A 15,776-nucleotide genomic window follows, 5' to 3' on the forward strand; every position below is an offset into this window, starting at 1 on the left:
TATCTCAGTGACAGATAAAAAGCCACTCGGCTTCCTTTCTCCACCGAGTTGCTCATCCTGCAGATAATTGCCTGAAATATTTCTCTCAAGGATAATTTTTTCGTTCTTCGTAGAAGATAATGGTTCTTGCAGCTCTCGATAGTCCCTCTCCTTCGAAGTGATCTTGCAAAAATTGTCGGTGACGCGAATCTGACGTCGGATCGTCAACGGATGAACGGACGATCGATAGATCTCGTTTCTGCGCGTAACGACGAGTCTTCCTTTTACGTCTTCCACCTTCCGTTTCTCTCTTCAGTCTTCTTTCTTCTTCGCTCTCTTCCACGCTCGCGATATTAATCTCGCGTTTGCGAAATCGGCCGTTTGTTGACGCTTGGATCTGACGAATCGCTCGAACGGGTCGCCAATGTTGAACCGCAGAACTCTCTATCTCTCTTTCGGAAGTCTTCCCCTCTTCTCGCGTAGCAAAATAATTCTCTCCCTCTTCTCTGCCTGTTTTCGAGGGCATTCGCCCTCGACCCCCCCCCTACGCGTTTTTTTATTTGCTTATTTACAATTATTTAAATGTATCTCATCGTCTATATTACTATCTCCATCTCATCGTTGACCGACGCGCTCCCTTCTTGTAAACAATTAAATTCTTAATCGTGACATATATATATAATATATAATGCCTATTAACGCTCCAGTCAGAACCTTAAGTATTAGCTTTTTGTTTTTCTTTTACGATACTACATAATAGATTACGGTCGTTATCATCTATGTCTTATGTACTCTAGAAACCTCGACGGTTAATTGCATCTCGTCGTGCCCAGCGACAGTAACTGTCACGAGGGACACGGAGGGAGGAAAAATCGTCGTCATTGTCATTCTCAACGTTGTTATCATCATCACAGAGATCGCGACTCGATATTCTTACAACTATTATTAACTTCCTCTATTAGATTCGCAGTTCTTTTATCTATCTTTCTCTCTCTTTCACTCACTCACTCACTTCCCTTTCTCTCTCTTCTTTCATACATATTCGCGATGAAAAAAGAAAAGGAAATCTCGCCTCGCGTAAGTTCCTCCGGCGAGACTCTTGCCAATTCGTGCGATCGCACTTATCAACAATCTTAATTGTACAACGCTGTTTTCCGAGATCGCACGTCTGGATTGTCGTTGCATCTCGACCGTTTACATTTTCGCGAATACAAAATAAACGCAGTCGCACGCACACACGCACGCACGCACGCGAGCCGTTTGCCTCGAGAGCGCGATCGAGTCTCTTTGAAATAAAACATATGTCACAATTTGTGTTCTCGCGTCTCATTTATTTATATTCACACAGTTTATCGAGGTTGCACTCGCGCTTTCAAGAGAAACGACTCGCGTTGATACCGCACTCATTATCTTTTCCTCTTTCTTTCTTTCTCTCTTTCTCATTTTTGCGATAACGTATCTACACATCATTGTTCCATTAAAGCAGACCAGAGTTTCGAGAAACAATGCTCAGTACCAAGTGTAAATTTACGGACGAACGTATAAGGAAAATCGGACGCGAAGAAATGGGGGGTACTCGAACGGGGGGCGGGGAAGGACACGTGCGCAGAAAAAGATAATCTCTTTGTCTCTCGTCGCAAAATTCTACGAAACATCGCAATGGCATTGCCGATTTAATTTTGAGGAACCGAAAATATATTTCAAATATTTTCTAAATATATTTTAGAAATATATTTATCATACTTTTTTTTATTGTGTACGATAAATACGAACGTAAAATCGACATTGCTTTTTATGGACATTTTAAATATAAATTTCCATAGATAAATATAAATCTCTATAAATAAATATACATTTTTCATGAAGTGTATCCTCCGTAATACTGATAATTTTTTATCGCATGTTTGACAGCAATAGCCTTTTAGAACAATCTCAATAAATGATGTCAACCTTCAGCAAGTGATAAAAAAAAGCCGATTTACCGACGCATTATTTTACACACTCGATGTAAAATAATGACAAAGGAAAAATCTTTGGCCGATTGTAATATGATCGTCTTCTTAAAAAGTAAAATACTTGCCGTAGATTGTAACCATTGTGAGTTCGAATCTTTAACTGTTTTAAAGCTACGACTCTCTTTAAAGCTGTGACTTGAAAGTTACATACATATTTTTTAAGTCTCGACAATTCAATGATTTTCCGTTTATCGATTGTTATACAATTTTTTTTACAAGCGGAGAAACATCCGCGGGTTAACGGACGATTCTTCGTTTTAGACAATTCGAGACAGCGCCTTCCTTCTCCTTACTGACGATACGCGATTAATCGCGGCACCGAAATTTCTCTCTATCAACGATCGGATATCCCAACACGCAGATAGATCTCCCCCCTGCGTCGAGAAATTACAAGAGGAAAAGGAGAATCTCCTACGCACTTATTTACCAAATAAGGGAAAGTTGCTTTCACATACGCGCCGTTTTGCCCGCGCTACTTGTATCGACGATCGGACGAATGTCCTACATTCACGAATTTCGTGGACGCGCGTGCGAAATCAATTCTGAACCAAGGCAACACGTTTTTCCGCGGGATCCGCCGAACGGATCCACGTGCTATTTTTTTTCTCCCAAGCGACCATCATTAACTGTTTCCGTAAACCTGGAACTTTGTCTGTCAAGAGACAAACAAAGGCCAATGCGAGCCGAACGCGATTGGTGAAGCGTTGAAGTATTATATTTGACAATATACGTGTTGTCCTTCGCTTCTGAATAATATTATCAATGATCGATTTATAAAACGACGGATTGCAACAGGAAAAACGTGTCCTTGGAAAAGGAAGCTCTTTTGCTCGTACACACGCATTCTCTTCTTCTGTATGTATGTATATATGTTTATATATATTTCTTGTATTCCTTTTCATTCTCATTCTCTCTGTCTCTCTCTTTCACTCGTTCACTCCAGCTTCTTTTGGCACACATGCATTCTCGCACTCATCACACACTCACGCATATACACATTCATTGTCCAAATATACTAAACTATATATATGTGTATATATATAATATATATATCAAGGTACATGGTCTCGATTCGCTCAAATAGTCAATGCGTTTCTCTCGCCGCGCTGGCGGACAATTCTCCTCGCTTCCGGCGGCGCGTTCGCCACGGTGCGAGCTACGGGGAGCATCGTCTCTTCCACGTTCTTCGAGGAGACGCGATCTTCCCCTCTCTCGCGAGGCGTGTAACCGCGTAAAATTCATCGATTCCCCCGACGTGTCTTTCGCACCGTCGCGTCGCGCGGCCGCGTTTTTTTTTTACCGCGTTCACACACGGCGGCGGGAGGAAAGATGAAAAAGAATATATGTATATATGTATGTATATATTGTCACGTCGACGGGGGTCAGCCCACCCGTCGATCTCCCGCGTCCCTGGAGGTCGCGAGATACGCTCTGGCAAGCGGCGAAGATCTCCTCCCTCCCGCCACGAATGTGTGTCGACAATCGTTTATAAACGAATTATCTGTAGCCCCTCGAGATGTCTTTTCAATTAATCGAACGATTTCTAATTCACCGGCTTTGACGCATGGGCGCGCGTAAGCGCGGGGCGGAGACGACCGCGGCGCGAGTCCGGGAACCCGCCGCGAGGGACGCGGGCGAGAGATCGTGTGCGACGCGAAGAATTTCGCGGCGTCCCGATGACGACGTGCGATCGGTCCGAAAACCCGCCTGGCGGGTTTCAAGAACGAACGTGTCGGAGACGCCAGCCAGAGTTCGCAATTCAACGTCTCGTGTGACGTTCCGCGCGCGACATTTTTAGCTCGATCTCTCTCCCGCGTGCGCCCGCGACGGCGCGCTCCTCCCCGCGGCGTGATCCCGGATGCTGCGGAGATGCGCCGCGCCGCCGCTTACGCGACCCTGAATCGCGTCCGCGAAAGGCTCGCGGAAAACGATTGAGATCAAAGTTTTTGTGCCTCGAATTATGTTTTTCTTTTTTTTTTCAATTGTTCTCCGTAACAACGAAGCTTAAAAACTAATTAAAAACAAAGGAAAGGAGATTTTTAACGTCCGGCAAGACGGTGAGCGATGCGAAAAGAGGCACGGGCGTAATTTAGCAATCGAAACGCGAGAATGGCAAGAATTTTGCGGAGAGAAGAAAAAGAAGATCGAAGGAATGTAACACAATATGCTGTCGCGTATCATCGTCGAGGAATGAATCGATCGAGTACCGATCGCGGAGAAAAAAGAAAAACGGGAATTTCGCGCCGTTTTTCGCCTGTTTTTGAAAGCTGCGGGATCGTACACGTAAAACGTTGGACCATGAGTGCTTCGGTATGTATAAACAATGCTCTCTTTCATTCTCTTTCTTTTTCCTCTCCCTCTCTTTCCTATCCCTCTTTCTCCCTTTCTGTCCTCTTCTCCTTCGTTTCGCTCTGTCAAATCTCCTCAACTTAATCCTAAATTTAAGGCTTATTTAATTAATAGACACAGTGTTCTTTCTCATGTGTGGCTGTGTGTTTTGTGTTCCCTGTGCTCGGTATGATAAGACGTGAGCGTGTACGCGAGTCTTGTACAGCGACGGAAGGATTTGGTTTTCCAGATCTCTCTCGCGCGGATTGTCGCGCCACTCCGGGGATTTCCCTTCCGTCCGTTTGACGAGAAGCGGAAAACCACGGCGAGGCGCGATTGCGAGACACCGCGGCGACTCTTTGATTCGGAACACGGTAGTTAGTTTCGTTCACGATGAGCTTCAATATCTTCGCTCTTGTGCTCAAGTAATCCGCATTGCTCGCTCTCTCTCTCTCTCTCTCTCTCTCTCTCTCTCCTCCGACGGCAGAGATTCGCTAAGTTTTTCCAAAGTTACCTCGAGATTTCTGCGTGTAGCTTTCGATGATAAACGAGAATGAATTCGGTATCGTTGTGACAAACGATCTGTTCGTTCCACTTTTCGTGTAAAAAAAAAAAGAAATTATTCTTTCGCTGACAATGCTAAACGAATTAGAAAAAAAATTACTTTCACTCCACGCAATGCTAATTGTTCGTCCTCGTGTCCAGCAAAATTTTTCTTAAAATAACGTATACGCTCCGCTAAATAGATAAAAGATACGTTAAAAAAGGCGACTTTATTCTTTCCTATGTGTGAAAACGTTATTTGCTAAAAAGCTGTACTACGTCTTAATCCGCGAAGGGTCATCGAGAGTTAAACCCGTTCATTTTCAAACACCTCGATGTTTGCTCGAAGAGGAAACAAGTTTCCTCCAGAGAGTCCACGAAGGAGCCTAATTTAAAATTAAAATTATATCAACTCCGTATCGACGGATATTCGTGAAAGTTCCAAAGCGACTCTCCTTTATCTTAAGATCTGCATACTTTTGTATAAGAAGTATTTGTACGGAAAAGTTTTTGAAAAGTCTGTAAGAAGCATCGTGTATTTTCAGCGTCTTTCCTCCCGTCTCACTATTAACTACTACCGCTTGCTCCACCGTGACCGAAAGTATTAAACGAAATGTAGTATTACTTAATTCTTTAATGGCATCCCAATAGAATACGAGCGAGCGATAAGATGTAGCTATCATCAATCGGAATTGGTAATTATTTTCGTGAAAACAGCGTGAAAACAGCGAAGATATATATAGCGTGATATATGCACACATACATGCACAGCTGTTTTTATTTGAACGGCGAATGTGCTGCGATTTTGGATTCACCGCGAAATAGAATAGAAAATTCACCGTTAAAAATTCTCAAGTCCGTTATAGTAATTTCGTGTCTTTGTCGAGAAAAATAATTAGCGAAAAAAAAAAATGACTAGCCAGTATATGCATCAATCATGTGAGAACGGAATCTGATTCTTATAAATAAGGATTATCTTGTATATTGCCACGAAAAAAATATTGCGAGCTTGTCTGGGAGATTACGAAGCGATTGAAAATTTCGTTGGTCTCCTCGACTTTGCGCCTGGGACCCTCAGCTCAAAAGATCCGTGCCGGCAATGGCGTAGCGAACGCCGTTCGTTGAAGAAATGTCGCGGGGGAAATATGTCACGGATCGAGAGCGCCCGATGGGAACATCCGGACCGCACGATCGGTCTCGTCGCGTCATCGGTATAGCGCGAACACGTTCGCGAATCTCCGTTATGAGGCTGACTCTATCCGCTTGCCCTCGCGATATTGTCGACCCTCGGAAAGTCCTTCCCCCTTTAGTTAAGCCCAAAGCTCTGTTGCGATTTTATATGTTGCATCACAATTGAATGTTGATCGATAAATGGGTCATCCACGCGTGCCCCCACCTCCCCGAGTTAGAAGCGCGGAGATCGGGCGAAGTCACGATTTTCTTTTCGCGTACGAAGAAAGACCGGAGGTATGTACGTTCCGTTTCCGTGCATGATGCTTTATTTTATCCCTGTTTAACATTCAGTAAACAAGGATAAAATGATACTTCATGCATCGTGAAACGGAATGCATCTCCGGTCTTTCTTCGTACGCGAAAGAAAATCGTGACTTCACCCGATCTCCGCGCTTCTGACTCGGGGGGGTAGGGGGAAGGCTTTCGTCAAGGATCACGCACGACGATCGTTTTTCTTTCCGCCGGATTTTTTTCCCTTTCTTTTCCGCAGAAATAAAACAGAGGTGTTCTCTGAAGAGAACACATCGAGACACTCCGAGAACGCACTCATTGGGGATAACCGATCCCTCGGTTCAGAAACGAAGCGCCGAGACTACAAAGCGGATCAAGTCTAGTTCCGGAAAAGTTTAAATCAAGTATTCGGAGAGCTTGCTCTCTGAACGCTTGACAACCTCAGAGTCTGCTGCACGCATGCGAAAGCGTGAGCCGACGTCTGGTGTACGTTCGGACGCGGTTTATGTCGACAGCGCTATCGAACCGTCCCAAAAATTTACGTTTATTAATATTAAAGCGTGAAGAATACGGATATTGTATCCTCCTTTCTTTTTCTCTCATGGGAGAGAGGAAGAACGAGAGAGAAGAAAAAAAATTCGTTTCTCTCCCCCCCCCCGCCTCCCTGCCCTTTTCGCTCGCTTTTTATCTATCGCAATGTCTTCTCTTTAGCACTAATAAACATTACCTTCATACTTATCGTACCTAGACTACTTTGCAGTTTTCTCTATGGTTTTTTTTTCTTAAATCTTATATAATGTATATATATATAATATATGCGCGCGTACGCGTGTGGGTATACATATATATGTATATAGATATATGTACTTTATATCGATTAGCGTTATCAATTAAAAGTTTCTATGAATGAGTCATCATCACAGCTAAATTTCCCATCGACTCTTCGTTAAACGATTGATTCTCTATCATTTGTGGCCTCTCTCTCCCCTCCTCCTCATCTCATCCCTGTCTGTCTCTCCCTCGCTCGTCTTTCGCGTATTCTTTTCTGCCGGTTAGTACGTTCGCGCCGTAAAAAGATCGACGAGGAAAAAAAAATCGAGCCTGGCGCCCATCGAAACCGCCCTCCCGAAAATCCCGATTACACGTTGCCCTCTTCGCACGATTGTGTTTGAGAGCTTCGCGCTCCTATAGAATCTCGGGGGCGAGAAACAGAACGAAAACGTCCTGTTTTTATGTACTTCGCGATCGAACTTCACAGGGAGAGGATACTCCTTTTCTTCGCCTCCCTTTTACAATCGTAGCGACGAATTTTCACGCAGTAAGTTGATATTTACACACGTTTGGTTACTCCGGGATCGCGTTGGCTCACCGGCGCGACGACAGAGATACACACGTTTCCACTCTGTGCTCCATATCTGTCTCTCTCTTCCCTTCACCGGACGGCAGTGTTTAATTCGTCTTCTACTCGCCTCCCCAAGGACCTACTATCGCGAATTATAAGAGACCGCGACGAGATTCATCCCGGCCCTAAACCCGCCCTGAATACCGTCAAGACCGAAAGTCTCCGCTTTTTCAATCGCGCGTTGACTTAGCTATCGTGACTTGACTGGCTCGAAGACTCACGATCGAAACAGATTGCGATACCGCGAGACGTCACCTTTCGAAATCGTTCACAGAAAACGATCGAGATCTTTGTAAAGCCGACTCGCCGGCCTTACAATCGCTATTGTTTGCGAGAATTGTATACGAGAAGCGACAATGAAAAGCGCCTACAAAAAGCAACAATCAACATATAAAGAAATAAATGCTTAAAAAAAAATATGTCACGAATATAGCATCGTTTAAAATAATGCGATGCAAAAAACAATGCAAAATTTCAAGAGGCAAATATTTACAAATAACGCGATATAGAGTGGTTCTGTACGGTTACAAGGAGCTGATTTCGTCTGTCGCAAATTGAATCGGAAGCCGTGCAAATAAGTGCATACTCGGATACGTTATTAGGATCGATCCAATCTGATCGAGAAAATGTACGTATTAGATTAACGTACGATTAATTTACGTATTAGAGATTAGTTTTCGATTTGACAACTTCGATAAAAATTAGTCCGTCAAATTCTGTCCAATTCAGAGATATGTGTAGTATATACAAGTTTTAAAACATCTCATTTAAAATATCTTGGGTTCTCTTTCTAGTGTCACTTCGAAACCGCCTTCTTAGAGATTTACGTTAGAATAAGATTGATGACCCTAAGGCCGAGCACAATGAATACAATGGAGGAACAACAATAAATATAAGAATTTCAATCTATCAAAAATCCACAATACACGATTTCTAATAGATTGAAGTTCTTATATTTATTTCTGTTCCTAATATTTCGTCCATTGTCCTCAGAGTTTAACGATTTCCAAAGGCGGTTTCGGATACGAGCACAAGTTCATCAACAACACATGGGACAACACTGAAGTAATATCCTGGGACCCCCCAAGACGTTAATCCGTACTGTCTCGAGTGTTGTTGCCCAACCCGCGGAAGAATAATAAGGAACAAAAATCGACAAATAAAAAAGAAAGATAATGCAAAACGAATTTGCACTCATCCTACTCAGCAAATTTAATCGTTTCTTCAGCTCCTTGTACCGTCACGTAAAATTAAATTCCGGCGCGATCATCTCGTTCTCTCCATCACCGATCCTCGTGTCCAGGACACGTGCACAGATTTCGCTATCGCCGCGAACGGCGAGCACAAAATGGAATTTCGAATGTGAAAGTGCGTACATATCGATCGTATTAAAAAAAAAAGAACATCAAATCTTCTGGCTATGACGATTCTTCGGCGCACGTACGTCAAATTGCGAACGAAAAACGAGCCAAACTCACTCACTCACTCACTCTCTCTCTCTCTCTCTCTCTCTCTCTCTCTCTCTCTCTCTCTCTCTCTCTCTCCTTCGCGCGTGTTTATCCCGGGATTATCGATCTCCTCTCTCTCGAGCCCGGTCGCGCACGACGCCGAGAAGGATGGAAAAAAAAAGAAAGGGAACGTCTCGCGCACGTTTGAGTTTGCATCCGACAAGCATCCGTCTCTTTCTCTTTGTCCGTGACAGAACGTATCTAATACCTTCGACGAATTTTCGACGTCATAGTTCAAATCAGCCAATCGTTATCTCAACGCACGACCGTGTGTGCCTGTGTTTTGACTGCAATAGATACCGTTCGAGGATTCATCTTACAAAGCTATAGATACGGAGCGAGCAATCGAAAAAAAAAAAAATTGAAATCGCGCGTTTTGATATCGGTCTCTCTCTTTCTCTCTGTCGATTTTGCGTTTTTTTTCTACTCATTCACGCTCATCCCACACATTCACCCTCCCCGTCTCGCACAAATTCGTCCTTACCTAAGACTAATCGCCTAATCAAAGAAAGCAATTGACGTAAGAGGAGGAAAGTGGACGTAGATGTGTTGCAAAAGGGATTATTGCAAGTTATCAAGAAACTTAAAAGAAAAATAAACGTCAATTAAAATACTATGTCAAAGAATTTTGCTCAGTCTGTGGCTTGAAATAATTTTGCTTGCAAAGGAAAAAAAAACGAAGAAAGATAACACACGAATTTAGAAGAAAAATCTAAACTTACTGAAACTACACTATCGATTTGATTGTGCAATGTCAAATCGATCGTATTCTCCACGCTGTTATATATCGTTAAGGCCTTAGCTTACTAACTATCATTGTTATTTATTTACCCTTAAATATTATTGTTATCGTTACCATATTAATATATTAAGTTCATTTACTGTGTCTAGTATATAGATAGAAGTGGTGCGAGTTTGATATGACAATTGCGCCCGTAAAGCATTGTAAACCATGAAAAAGTTCAGACCACCCTTCTTCCTATATCTGTTAGCACAGGAAAAAAAAAACACAAAGATCTCCAGAAACTCGCATGAAGGACTACTCTTCAAGGACGGGTCGAGAGTTAACGTCCGTTTATCGTTAACTGCTGTTCCTGATTTTAAGCTACTTGTTAATCTCTGGTGCTCCCCCCTTCCCTTCAGGGACGCAATCGCGTATATTGCCCATCAATTGTCGTCACTTCGTCTCTCCGTTACGGCTACGATTGCGTTCTGAGAAGGGAGACAATCGCTGATCCGGCGTTAGTTAATCAGGACAATCGCGACGCTAATGTGTTCTCTTCCCTCATAAAAATCTTCGTCCTCGATATCCGCGTCAAAATGGAGCATTGGAAATACATTAATACTTGAATTTGTCAAACGTAACAACAGTTATCGCGTCAATCAATGAACGTGGATCGAAACTGTTGTTGAATCGAGATTAGAAGTTGTGATCATTCCGTTTACAACGGACAAACCTGCCGAATCTCCACTCTCTCTCTATCTAATCTCTCTGCCTTTCACCTGCTTCCTCTTTCTCTATCGTAAAAATAAATCTTAAATTTACATTACATGCAATTGGTAATTTTGTCGAAACATGCCGAAAATCGAGAGCACGTGAGAGGTGTGATCGAAATGTAAATTTTTCATCAACGTCACGATGAGTATATCGTGATAATCGTCGTGACGTATCCGCGAAGCATCCATTCAATCCGCGCCCCTCATTCACGAGGATTTCTCCCGATCCCCTTTTCCTTCTTGTCATGTCACGTTCAATCAACCCACTCGCGTAACACGCACTGAAAAACTCAAAACTTACACCTTATACACTTATCTCATGTAAAGAGTAACGAATAAGCAGAGAGTAGTAGAATAGCAAGAAAATAAAAATATTCCCAACAAAAAAAAAATGAAAGAAAAGTAAACGGAAATTAAAAAAAAAAGCTGCCTGAAATAAATCTCCTATACGAAGCCGTGTCTCTCTTTACAATCCGTAATACCAAAATGATAAAGAGCTCGCGAAAGAAACTGTTAATAAAGAAGTATACTGATAACGATCATTAGTCGGGCGGCTATTTAAACAAATTGCTACTTGTCCAGCATCTCTCTGTCCTACGAATCGGCAGATTGCGTACCGCGTCGCCGTTTTGTCTCTAATGTGCCGACGATTAGAGAGCACGAGGGGAATAATAAAAACGCGTATTCGAACACCGGGGGTGTCGCGGGAACGGCATGAAGCGCGAGCTTCCGAGAGTCACTTTGGAAAGAGAAATCGATCGCGAGAAATTATCGGACGCTTGTTCTTCCTTTTTTTTTTTTACTTCAACGCGTCGATATTGAAGTTCATCGTTTGACAAAATCGCGAAGCGTAACTTCGCTCGTCCGCGCTTGTCGTCTCGTCAGAGACGAGGATGTCACTCTATCTCTCTCCCTCTCTGTGTATGTGTGTATATATACGTGTCGGATGTTATACAGATAATATATATATGTATGTATGTGGGGCTCTCCTTGTGTGTTCCTTTTTTGTAAGTTTAGCGGTATACGATAATCTAAAATACAGTATCACTTACATTTTTGTCACAATGATGGCGCGTGATGGGAGTTCCAGAACGCATATATATACATATATAATGTATCTCTCGCGTGTGCACACATCGATCGCGGCATCGGGACGCACCGATGCGCCGCGTCGTCAACCCCCCTGCGGTGCATAGTCTGTATACGGCTTTTAAAGTTTGTAATGCTGGATGTATCTTAGCGTAAAGAACGGATTACGGGTATCCACTCGCGCGATAAAACTCGAAAAACCCGTGTGTATATGGACCGCACACGGTGTCACACTATCATCGTCATCAATCATTATCTTCTAATATCATAATCTTCACATTCAACCTCATATCATCGTCGTGTTTAACATCGTCCCTCTTACTCTCGCAGTCCTTTTGGCCGATGGTTTTAATGACGACGATTCCCTATCGTACCTGATACTCTCGGAGCTGCTGACGGTCGCTGCTTTTTTTCACCTCGCGCGTTGCTGGTGTATGCGTTGGTCTTTGGGTATCAAGCCTGGACGTTCAGCACTATGCGCAATTGCCTCGTGTGTTCCCTCGCGCTGTCCGACTGGCGGCAGTCCATCAGTCTAGTCGTCCAACGACTCGGCGGCTTCGGCACGCTCGCGGGCGACGGCGTTTCCGAGAACTTGGCGCCCGCGTAAAAGTTGTTGGTCGGGCTGCTGCTCGGACTGCGCTGCTCGCAACGTTGTTGTAATTGTTGTTGTTGTTGTTGTTGGTGCTGCTGCTGCTGCTGTTCTTGATGTAGTTGGTGCTGCTGCTGCTGCTGTTGTTGTTGTTGCGGCGAATTCCTCGCGCTCTTGGACGACGGGCTGTACGGGCTGCAGCTCTGCCGTCCGTCTTTAGCGTTTCTGACCGCGTGGCGGCCATTCTTGTATAGGAACGGCGATGATTTACTGTTGGAACGATTGTGATGATGGTTGTGCTGGGGTTGATACCCGACCTTCGGCGAGGCCTGCCGATCCACCTTGGCGTTGTCTAACTTGGGCGCGGAGTTCGTCATGGCTCGGATGTTTGTCTATCTCTTTCTCTCTGTTTCGATTCACTACACCTCCTCGTCACTAAGCGAACTCGTCGGTCTGCAATACAAAGCAGACGGACCTTTTGTATTCCTAACGTTTACTTTCCTTCTTTCCTACATCAATATTTTTTCCATATCTTTAAAATTGATTTATATTTCTTTTTGTTCAAAAAGAAAAAAAATGTCATTTTCTTTGTGAAAAATACATTTTCTTTTTAGAAAAAATTTTAATATATTAGAAGATATTTTCTTTGTTTGAAAAGGAGAAAATGGCGATAACATTATTTGGCACGCTTAAATCTAACTAAATATTTACTGCAAAGAATACTTCAGTAAATTAAAAATTCTAGGTTTTCTCTTTCCATTAATAAATTATTTTATTTATTTAATTGATCTTTTTTAAAAAAAATGCCGGGAAATTATACAATGTACACAAATAAAAAGCTAAAGCTATATGTAGAGAGCAGATTTCGATGGAATTTATCATAGATATAAAACAAAATCTCATTAACATACTGGTTATTTTACAACGCTCACTGTTTGCACGGTGCAAAAATAAAATAATTCGTTATACCATGATTTCATTTATCTCTATTTAAGCGACACGTTCTGCAGAATACAGCTGTATTATAACTGAACCATTTGAATTTATAATGTGCATGTACATTACAAGCAATAGAGATGCAGAATTCCTCGATAGTCTATGCATTTTTTCCATCTTATTACGGGAAGAAATAAATCTTGGATGCTTTTTCAAATGTAAGCTAGTTATGCAAAAATTCTACCGTTACATTGTGTTACATCAATAATACCTATTACATAAAAGATCAAATTTTAGCATGCTTAAAAGCACGCATTTGCAATATTTAAAAATAGATTCTGGCTGTAATTACAAATCAGCTTCAGATCAATAAATAAACGCTCAATAAGAGTCAATTGTATACTTTCTATCATACTTTCACCGTGAAATATCTTTCCTAGAAGACAGAATTGTTTGTGGATAGTAATAAAAAAAGTCACTGTTTAGTTCTCAGCATTGTGAGTTTTCATTGAGAACTAAAAAATAAACACATTATGTTCATTACATGTGTATTCTTTAAAAGATTGAAATATATAAACAAAATATTTAAGAGAAATTTAAATTATATATATTAAAAAAAATGTGGCTTATTTTTTTTAAACTTTAGTGTTAATAATTTTAGTAATAGTAATCTTTTTCCCAATTTTATAAAGTTATTCTTCTATTTATTAACACCGAAAAACGTTTAAAGCTTTATATACACTGTTAACATGTAATATCCTTACAAGAAACAATAAAAAAGATATGAAACTTTTTCGAAATTTTAAAGTGTCCACGTTCGAGCAACCCTCCAAAATATATAAAGACCTAAGGAATATGTATCAACATAACAAAACATTTATGACATCTCGTGAACAATAGGTATTTTCTTTGTTCTTTTTCAATTGACTCTTGAAAAAGCTTTTTATCTTTCCAACATCCGGGAAAATATCCGCTTTTCCGCACAACGGGAAACAAACGGGGGAGATAAATGCACTAGCGTGTTCTATTGTTCATCAACATTTTCGAACGATCTCAAATGGCCTCGAGGGCAAAAATTCGAGGAAATAACAAAAGAAAAAAAAAAGGCGTCTTACCGGTAAACGTTCGCGAATTGCCTCTCGCGGACGACGTCCCGCGTCCCTGGCTAGCAATTTTTCCAACTGCGCAATAATCACGGTATCCAGGGCAGAGCGGTGGTGGGGACGACGACGGTGACGACGCGGTGGTATAAGTGCGGTGGGGCACCCCGGGGACCTGTTAGCGCGATGCTACCTCGCCTCGAGCTCCTCTTCTCTCGCTGTCCTCCCAGTACGCGTTCCCCGCAAATTCGACCACATCCGGTGACCGTTAGCCACCTTAGCTCAAGTATCCTTTTCTTCCGCCTTCCCTTCTACGCGGCCTGTATACTCTCTTCGAAATACGGAAAAGCGGCACACGCTCCGCTCGCTCCCCGGCACGACAATAAACGGCTCCTCTCTCTATTCAAGATGGCGGACCGCACGGGCCTTTGTGTTTGTTTGCCTTCTCGCTCACGGCACTGCCAGATCGAATCGGACTGCCCTGCGACCGAGCCCGCCTTCGCCGTCGCGTTTCTCGCACGTTCTCCTCCGCCGAAACCCTTCGAGAAACGCTTCCTCTCGCCGCGGGCGAGCCACCGTCTGAGGAACGTGTAACAACGGCGAATTCACCGTTACCGTGTCTCGGAGTCGGGGCGCACCGTATGCTCGTATTCCGCGTGCTCTCGTTACCCTTCGTCCTTCCTCCTTTTCCGTCGTGGTCGATCCGCGCGCGTCGGTTTCTTCTCTCTCGCCTCTATTCCGATCCAACCGCACAAAATAACAGTCACTCCGCAGTCAGAAGTCAGGCTCGCGCTCTCTCCCGCATCTCTACGAACACTCCTCGAACACTGATTGGAGCGTTCAGCCTAGGCATTTATAGATCCGCCGCATATCCCCTCGCTCGCGCGCAGCGGATCCTATCACGTGGCGAGTCGCTACCCCCATCACCGTGCCGACCGCGCGTTCGGCCAACCCGCGCGCGCGTCGTTTTCTCCCATCCCAACGCGTAACTGCGCGTAACCCGTGACTGCGCAGTCAGCAGCAGCGAGGGTGTTAGGGCGAATTCACACCTCGACAGGAAAGCGGAAAACAGAAAAGCAGAAGCCAATCAGAACTCGCGCTGGTAGTCGACGCTGTCGACAGTGGCTGCGTTCCGTTTGGCGCTTACAGCTGTTTACAGCGCTCACAAAATCATTTCATCCTTGTTGTTTATCAAATATTAAACAAAGACAAATGATGCTTATAAGCGCTGTAAGCGCTAAGAGGAACGCAGCCAGTATCTGACTATTTGCTTTCTACTTTTCTGTCAAAATGTGAATTCTCCCTTAAGTCGTAGGAAATCGACCA

At 43.1% G+C, this 15,776-nt stretch overlaps 1 pseudogene; it reads right to left on the reverse strand.

The window, feature by feature from the left end:
- Positions 1–9,925: 9,925 nt before the first annotated feature.
- On the reverse strand, positions 9,926–15,300 carry LOC105457513 (annotated as a pseudogene).
- Positions 15,301–15,776: the final 476 nt, after the last annotated feature.

This window comes from Wasmannia auropunctata, unplaced genomic scaffold (genome assembly GCF_000956235.1).
Source record: "Wasmannia auropunctata unplaced genomic scaffold, wasmannia.A_1.0 LD335214.1, whole genome shotgun sequence".
Lineage (NCBI taxonomy): Eukaryota > Metazoa > Arthropoda > Insecta > Hymenoptera > Formicidae > Wasmannia > Wasmannia auropunctata.